Source organism: Cetorhinus maximus, chromosome 20 (genome assembly GCF_964194155.1).
Source record: "Cetorhinus maximus chromosome 20, sCetMax3.hap1.1, whole genome shotgun sequence".
In the NCBI taxonomy this organism is placed as follows: Eukaryota; Metazoa; Chordata; class Chondrichthyes; order Lamniformes; family Cetorhinidae; genus Cetorhinus; species Cetorhinus maximus.
Genome location: NC_135898.1, coordinates 89,581,082 through 89,590,324, shown reverse-complemented (window position 1 = coordinate 89,590,324; position 9,243 = coordinate 89,581,082).

The following is a 9,243-nucleotide window of genomic DNA, read 5'->3' as shown; positions in this document are numbered from 1 at the left end:
GCTGTGGCTCTCCTGTCTGCTTTCACTTTCATCACTTGCTGTGATATCTTTAAATGTTCCCTAGCCAACTCTCATGCTCTATCTAATCTCTCTCTGAAGTTTGATACATAACCCAGGAGAGTAATTTCTGAATTTTGACCCACCAACTTCTCATGAATCAACTTCAGTGGTCCCCTTACCTCATGACCATAGACTAATTCAAAAGGACTAAATCCAGTCGATGCATTAGAAGCATCCCTGATAGCAAATAACAAGAATGGAATTCCCCTTCCAATACTGTGGATAGTCCTAACTATACGCTGTTGTCATAGTTTTTAAAGTTTGATGCCATCTTTCCAAAACCCCTTGTGATTCAAGATGGTAAGCTGTTGATTTACCGTTTTATTTGTGGATCTTTCTCTGTAAATTTACCAGCTGCCTTGAGCTAAATACCTCAGCTGCTTTCTCCTCCATTCTTTCCTTCTGAACAATCTTATCAAAGACAGTGGGCTGAATTTTCCCAGAATTGACTAAGTGCGGTAGCGGGCGGGTAAAATGGAGTCCTACCTCCATTTGGCGGGCTCTAACACTGTATCTTCCCGAGCCTGCCTCATTATGCATTCACTCCTGCAAAACACGCCATTTCTATGGCAGGCGGGCTCTCATTCACCCGCTCGCCATCACCCTTGTTGCATCATGCTGGCTGCCATCTTTAAAAGGCAGCCACCAGCAAAGCGCTGATCGCCACCAGCTCACCACTGCTGTCTGGAGACATGGCCTGCAATGGCAAAATAACTGCAGCCCCCTGCTTCAATGACGGGTCCCTCGAGCGACTGCCGGGATGTGCTCTACTCCAGCTCTGGCCTCAGGATGCGTACCAATGTCACCAACCCGGCTTGAGAGGCAGTGGCATTGCCAACGCCCTTCAGAAGAGGACAGCTACCCAGTGCCGCAAAAGGATGAATGATCCGCCAGGGTAAGTCACTCTTTTCATCACCCCCAACTCAGACACTCACAAACCCATCACACACCCACAGGGCCCTCACTCACTGCCAGTGCAAAGGACATCACCATTCACTCTTTCATACACACCAACATTATCCTCATCTCATCCACGGGATCACTCACCACCCACACAGGCCAGGCATACTTATCATCTGGCCCAGCAGGAGTGTTGATACACTCTCCCCATCTCTATCCGTGCAGGACAAACTGACTCACAACAGGAGGGAAAGGTTGCAGACAGGTGGAGGGATGCCAGAATTCAAAGTTCTCACAGAATTTGAAAACAGAGCCATCCAGTTGGCCGGCGATGACTGGGACCGGTCCTGTGCTGACGGTGAGGTCAGAGCTGCTCTACCTAGTGAGGATCCAGCAGTGCAACACCCATCAGATAACCATGCCTCTTTCACAGGTCACTGATTCACATGCACTAATTATTTCCCTTTGCTTTCGCAGGCACACCTGGGAAGCAGCAGACGGAGTCCACGACTGAGAGCCTCCAAGCAAGCTCTGAAGAAACCTCTGAAGAGGAATCTGAAGGCACCCTCCCTGAAGTCCCGTCACAGCACTCACCCACACCCTCCACCAGCGCAGTGCCACACACCTCAGTGGGACCTAGCTTTAGAGTAGCCTCGGGATCACAATCTGGTGAGCACATCGCACTTTCTGACCCACAGCAGGCGGAGGCAGGGACTTCCCAGGACCCCAGCACTCAGAGGACTGCTGGAGGCCAGAACGTTGCTGCGTCCGAGTCAGATGACGAGCCTCTGGATTCGGTCATGGCACAGTTGCTGGAGCTGCAATTGCAAGCTAGGGAACAACAGGAAGGGATGTCCACTGCACTCCTCAGATTGCAAGGTATGATGGAGGAGCCCGTCCGTCTTCAGGCTGAGGTGATAGCGCCAGCATTGCAACGCACCAAGGTCAACACTGGCAGGATGGTGACCGCCGTGGAGACCTTGGTCCAGGACATCGCTCCTGCACTGCTGCACGGACTTAACTCATTGCTGATGCCATAGTTGGCCTCCGACAGTGTGTACGCGAGAGGGCTGCTGGACAGCTCGATCTCATTCCAGCTGCCCCTTCCGCGCACGGAGTCAGCCAGGGGTACTTGGGCACCCATAGGGAGAAGGATCAGCAGGCGCACGCTCTGGGGCTAACCACCCAGGTGACTCTGGGAGTGACCGGCCCACCTGATTCCCCTCTTTCTGTGATCTCCGCAGATTCAGATTCACAGGCCAAGGAGGGTGCCACTGCCACATAGGACCCCGAAAGCAAGCCAGGGTCCTCCAAGTCTCAGCCCTCCAAGGCATGCCCACCTAAGCCATCACGGACAGGGCGTCACAGTCAGCAGGCTGCCTCCACCTCCGCTGTGGATGTCCGGGGAGCACCAAGATGTAGCTGCAGTGTTAGGACAGTTAAGGAGAATTAGTTGCACAGCCTGGGCATGGGTGTTAATCACTTATACATAATATTCACTACTGTCAATATAACTCCCAAGAATGTCTCCCTGTCTATGGCTCCTTGTTCTGATGAGTAGTGTTCTTGTCATTCAGATGTGGATCCTTTCTACACAAGATAAATGGCAGGTGTCTCAGTCCAGGGCCTCTTCCCTGTGCTCTGTGTAGCCTTCAGACCACAGTGATGGTCCAGCCTCATACTCCCTGGAAAGATTACTGATGCCTGCACCTCGGCAGTGCTGTCATTGCTGTCAGAATGTAGTGGGCAGGCGCCACAGAGTTCTCTTATACTCTGTGCTCTCAGCACCTTTAAGGTGGGACTGGCCCCCATCACACCAGCATCTGCAACCAGTGATGCTGTGCACCAGCTCCTGAAGGGCTGAGGTGCTGAAGGCGAACACAGCATCAGATGCATCTAAAGTTTCATGGCTGCGTCTCTGAACTGGCCCTGATCATGGAGCGGAAGCGAGCTGCCCTCGGCCAGACAGGAGTCAGACATTCTCAGAGGCCATGTGAAGATCTATGGAGTGTCCTCACTGCGTGTTGTCATCATCCTCCTGCAATCGAGCGACTATTAGGGCCTCCGCTGTATCTCCATGATAGGAACATTCTCTCAGAGGGCATTGGCGCTGAGATAAGCCAGACTGGAGTCAAAAGTTCACAACCAAGTTGTGAAGATCTACGTGGACACCTCACTGCATGTCACCATCATCCTCCACAAATCTGGCAGCTATGAGGGCCTCTTGAGTGCACCTGCCTCATCTAGCCATTGCGAGAGCCTCATCCCTGTCATTGTCACCACCGAGGACCCCCTCACCCTCATCCCGTCAGCGTCCTCCTCATCGGAGGAGACATGCTGCTCCTCCATCTCTTCCTCAGCCAGCTCCTCACCCCATTGCCGCACCAACTAGTAAAGGGTGCAGCATACGACGATGCGTGACACCCTCTGTGGACTATATTGCAGGGCTCCACCAGACTGGTCCAGTCACCGAAATGGCATCTTCAGCATCCCGATGGTCTGCTCCACTATGTTGCGAGCTGCTGCATGAGCCTCATTATAGCGTCGCTCTGCTGCCGTCTGAGGCCACCGCATGGTTGTCGTCAGCCACGGCCTCTGCGGTCCCCAAGGAGCCAACCCTGCATTCTCTGTGGATCCTGGAAGACTGCAGGGATCTGTGAGCAACTCAGGATGTAGGCATTGTGCACACTCCCTGGAAACCATGCGCATACCTGCAGGATGTGTTTCCTGGTGGTCGCACACCAGCTGCACATTCAGTGAGTGGAAGCCCTTGCGGTTGATGAAGTCCACTGAGTGTAGCGATGGAGACCTGAGCACCACATGAGTGCAGTCAATCGCACCCTGCACCTGTGGGAATCCCGAGATCAGGGCGAATCCAATGGCCCTTACATCCTGGCTGTCCCGGTCCTGGGTGAAATGCACAAAGTTGTTGCCATGGAGAAGATGGCATCCGTGACCTCATGGATGTATTTGTGGGTGGCGGATTGTGAAATCTCACAGAGGTCACCTGTGGAACCCTGAAAGGAGCTACTGGCATTGAAATTGAGCACCACAGTCACTTTCACAGCCCCTGGCAGTGGATGGCCTTCATGTCCCCTTGGCGCCAAGTCCTGCAGTAAGTGGCAGATGTGAGCCACCAGGTCCCTAGACATGTGCAGCCGTCGGCGACACTGGTTCTCAGTCACCTGTAAGAATGGCAGGCGGCGTCTATAGATTCTGGGTGTCACTAGGCGCCGACCAGCCAGGGCTCACTGTCGCTCCTGGGCAGCGTGTGCGGGAGCTTCTGCCCCTTCTTCCTGAGGTTGCTGCTCCTGCCTTTGCACGGCCAGGTGCCTCAGTCACTCTCCCATCTTCTACAGTCTCTGTAAGCCATCAGGCACACAGCTAGGTCACCAGGATCCATGATCCTGACATGGTCCTCCTGCAGCATGAAAAAGAGAGAGAGACGTGGTTATCATGGCTGTACTTAGCACCTTTCCTGGCCCTGTGTGACTGCCCCTTAATGCTTCCCGGAGAGTGCTGGTCACCCCTCGGATGGCCAGAGATGAGTGCGCTGCATGGCTGCCCTGTCGACCTGCGACATGGGGGACACTGGTCCAAACCAGGGATGCTGAGATTGCAAAGGGCTGTGAGCTCCTCCAGCTACATGGCCAATGTTGGCGAGGAGATTGTACAACGTGTGCAGTCCAACTGCTCCGCGGTCCAATAAAGTGGTGGTGGACTCGAAGTCTGCGCTGGGGGGGCGGGTAAGGTATGGAGCACTTGGTGGCCCCTTGATGCCTCCATGATGCTTCCATGGGCGGGCAGGCTAGGAGCCTGACCCCAATCACATCATTGTGGCTGTGCCTGACCTGTCTTAGTTGCAGAGGCACGGTCAGTTTATACAGGTGTCCCTAATGCGTGGCCATTTCCCTCGCTTACCCTGTGCGCAGGATGCAGGCCAGGGCAGCACACCCCCCCACCCCTCAGTACTCACCTTCGAGGCTGGCCAGCACTTGCCCCCAGAGACCCCCCCCACCCCTCAGCAGTTGCCTGCGGGGCCAGGCATCAGTTTCTCCTGCCCCCCACCCCCCCAGTGCCGCTGAGGCCAGTAAACAGCGGGCGAGCTGTGGTGAACGCTGCTCACTCACCTCAGTTCCCCCAAAATGAAGGCCGCCCAGTGCACGTCACCTGCGTGCTGTTGTGAAACACATCGGCGTGCTTTCCCGCCGATGTGGATGGATGATACAGCGGGGTTCCAAGAGCCTCATGGGATGGCCTTTTAATTATATGCTAATGTTTTACAATTAGCTCCCCGCCAACCGATGGCAGGAAATGCATCCCAGCGGGCTGAGCAGAAGATCGCGACCTGCCTTCACGCCGTCGTGAAGTAGGTCCCGTCATATTTTCTGCACACGCCGCCCATCACACCCGCCACCAGCGGCTCAGACAAGTTCAGCCAGTGTCAGCTAATTGAACTTCAACACCTTTTCCCTGCCTTTTAACTTCCTCCTCTTCATGTTTCAATCTGTGAGCTTGTGAACTTGTTACCACATGATCTGGAAACAATCCAGGATGCTCCTTCTCCTACACTTCTGTTGAAAACACCTCTACAGGATGCTCAACTACCATAAACATCACCCACATCTGTGACCCAGCTATACTATTACCTAAAATAAATTGAACCCCTACAATGGGCATTTTTTCCACTACTCCAACAATCACCTCACCAGTTTTCCACTTACTCTTTAAATTTACCTCCCACAATGGAATAGGTTTAGCATCTCCACGAACTCCACTTATTATCAGCTGTGCCTGCAATACTGCCCCTGAACAGCAAATATCACTATCCCACAACATTAAGGATTGACTAGCCCCTGTGTCTCTTAAAATTTTAACATCTTTACCCTACTCCATTCTGTACACATGGAAAAACTTCCCCTTCACATACAAATTCTTTAAACATCTCTGCAGCCTGCTCCTTAGAACTCCCTTGGGTAAATTGTGAACACATTCCCACTTCTTTAACTTATCACTGATTCTTTCTGTTTTACCTTGTCAGGAAGATGTAATAAGGTTATTGGAATTTATGGTAAAGTAGTGGTATCTGTCTGTGTGTGTGTGTGTGTGTGGCTTAATTGGATTAAAGGCAGCTGGTCTGAAGGCTTTGATGTATTAAAGATAAGCTAGGTTTGAAATATTAACTAGATCGATGTGAGAGGTAAAGGGAATATTTGCATTTTTAAATAAACCAGACCAGATGGTTTTCAAAGGAGAGATGAAATGTATCACCTAGCCAGGTGAAGTTCAGAAACAGTGTGTTTATTTTTCCCAAAGATTACTGGTAAAATTAGTGCTATGAGAGATTTTTATTATTAGAAAAGTAAAGTCCAAAGACATAGTGAAATAATGGGAATTTGCATTCAAAGGGGAAAATATGTATGAAGGAGCAAATGTGTGTAAGGGTAGGCATTTTAAGATCTGACAAACGTGAAAAGCCTTCAGCATCTACACCTCAAGCTGCTGTCTACAAAGAACTGAAATTAAGGAAACTCACTTTGAATTGGATTGTTCAAGGTATCACGGCCAGGATTTTACATTCAGCGTGTGGGCCCGACACGCCGGAACATAAAATGTCGCGCAATGACTAACGGTTGGCAGGCAGGTGAAAAGGCCAAGCGACCTTTACGTTTTTTGCGACTTAGATTAAAAACTTTATCTGAAAAATAAAAACATGTTCCATCTCATGTGATGCGGTCACATGAGGGGACTTGTTTCATTAAATTTTTATTGTTCCTATTTATTTTTTAAAAAAGCACTTCAATCTTCCTGAGGCAGCTCTGTGCCTAAGGGAGACTGAAGTGCTCTTTCGCGTGCACGTGCAAAAGAGCGCTGGACCCGACTCTCTCTCCTCCCCCCGCCTGCACAGGTAGCGCTTGCTACCGCTCACGTATTATGTTGGGCAGGCGTATTTGGCCCGCACAAGTAAAATGACAGTGTGGAGCCGATCACGGGCGGCAGATGGCTTCACGGCCGCCCCGCCCACTCCCACTGAGCCCACCCAATGCGGGAAAAATTCAGGTCCATGTTCCTTTGCCTGGGTCTTTTAAAATCTATGGGCAGAATCTTCTGTTCAGCATGCGGGGGCGGACCCCGTACGCTGATGCATAACTTGACGCGCGGTGATGTCGGGCATCCCCTCCTGACGTCACCGCGCGTCATTCCGATCTTTAGTTCAGAGGGCACGCATCGGAGTCGGCTACGCCCGCCGAACTGGCAAAGGCCTGTTAAGGCCACTAATAAACAAACTGAAGTAATTGTCGGGGCTGCCCGTCCAACCTTAAGATTGGCGGGGGGGCAGGCAAAGAGCCCAGGCGGCCTTCGCATTTCTCATGAAACCTCATCCACGGGTGGGATGAGGTTTCATGAAGGATGTTTTAATGAAATAAAATTTTTTATCAAAGTTCATAAACATGTCCCAGCTCATGTGATACTGTCACGTGAGGGGACATGTCTGAATATTTCTTTTCTTTTTTCTCAATGCTTCATAATTAAATTAATCTCCCTGAGGAAACAAATAGTGGCAGTTGTTTCAAGTTTCCCTTTGGGATTTGGGCAGCTCAGCATTTACCATCGGCTGTGCCATAACAACCTGTACACAAACCACTGGTTTTTCCTGTGCCTGAACCTCAGAACCCACAGTACTTTTCCTTCCAGAACTTCTCTGAGTCCCAGTAATTCCAACAGATTTACCCTGTAATCTCCAACACACCAACTTTGTGTGTCCAACTTTATTACAATGAAAACACTTCAATTTTTGAATGTCACTTCTACCCTCAGCACCTTCCTTTTTAGTCTGAGAAAAAACTTCCTGGGAATTTCCACCTACTCTGACTCTTCCCTGACTACCCACCTTCCTTTTATCTTCCCATTTTCTATCCTTCTCTGATTTAAAAGGGTGACACAAAAAAGGTTTAGACCTATGAACTAACTCAGACTCATCAGCTATCTCTGCTGCTTGTCTTACTGTTTGAAACCCCTGTTCCTCCACATGAGTTCCCGCTACCGAAGGAATTGAATCTTTAAATTCTTCCAGAAGAGTTACCTCTCTAAGAGCTGCATATGTTGTCTCTTTCTTTAACGCCCGTATCCACTGGCCAAAATTACTTTGTTTTACTCTCTCAAACTCAATATAAGATTGCCCAGGCTGTTTTCTTATATTCCTAAATTTCTGCCTGCATGCCTCAGGAACCAACTCATATACACTCAAAATAGCCTTTTTTTACTGCATCATAATCCACTGACATTTCTTCTGGCAGTGAAGCATAAACCTCATGTGCTCTACCCACCAACCTAGATTGTAACAGCAATGTCCAGTTTTCTTGTGGCCATTTCATCTGTTCAACTATCTTCTCAAATTAAATAAAGAACGCCTCCACATCTCTTTCTTCAAACTTAGGAAGAGCTTGCACAAATTTAAACATCTCCCCACCCCCCTGGGTTTTAGGTTAAAGGTTGTTTCATCATCAGAACTTTCCTCAGCATCCGAGGTATCTTTTTTTAAAATCCAGCTTTTTAAGTTGGTACTCTCTTTTTTCCCTTCTTTTTCCTCCATTGCTAACTCCTCCCTCTGGAGATCAAGTTTTCGCATTTCCATTTCTTTTTGAAATAATCTCTTTCCCTTCCTTTTTCTGCTGCCTCTAGCCTTTGCAATTCCAATTCTTTTTCTTTTGCCTGCAATTCAGGTTTTTTAAGTTCCTTTGCTTGTTCAAATTCAAGCTTCTTCATTTCTAACTGATGTCTCACTACCTCCAGCTGTGACTCGCCTAGTGTCAGGTATCACTTCCAACTTTGAATGCTGTGCTATCACTTCAGCTATGTCTGCTTTGTTTGCTCCTGTAGGTAACCTCAACTGCAACTTATCTGCCAACTCTGTTAACTTACCCTTCGATACTTTTTGTACCCCAATTGGAGTTATATCTTCTACTTCCAAAAAAGTTCTAGCCATGGATACAGCCATTTTTGCAATCTCACCACTTTAAAAATCACTCTCACCAACTCCTGAATTCAAAGTGCTTCTCATTCTTGTAACCTTAAGATTCACCAACCCCAACCAATCAAGGAATTTCAGTAATCCCGCAAGAAGCCCCCAGTTTTGTTATGACGCAGCAGATGATGTGTGCCAGGCAGAACAAATCCACGAGGGAAACTTGATCACGCTGTCATAAAGGTTTTGCAATTTGTATTTATTTCGAGATGCATGCCCTGAATTCAGAAGTAATAAGTCCACCAAGACTTCAGGGA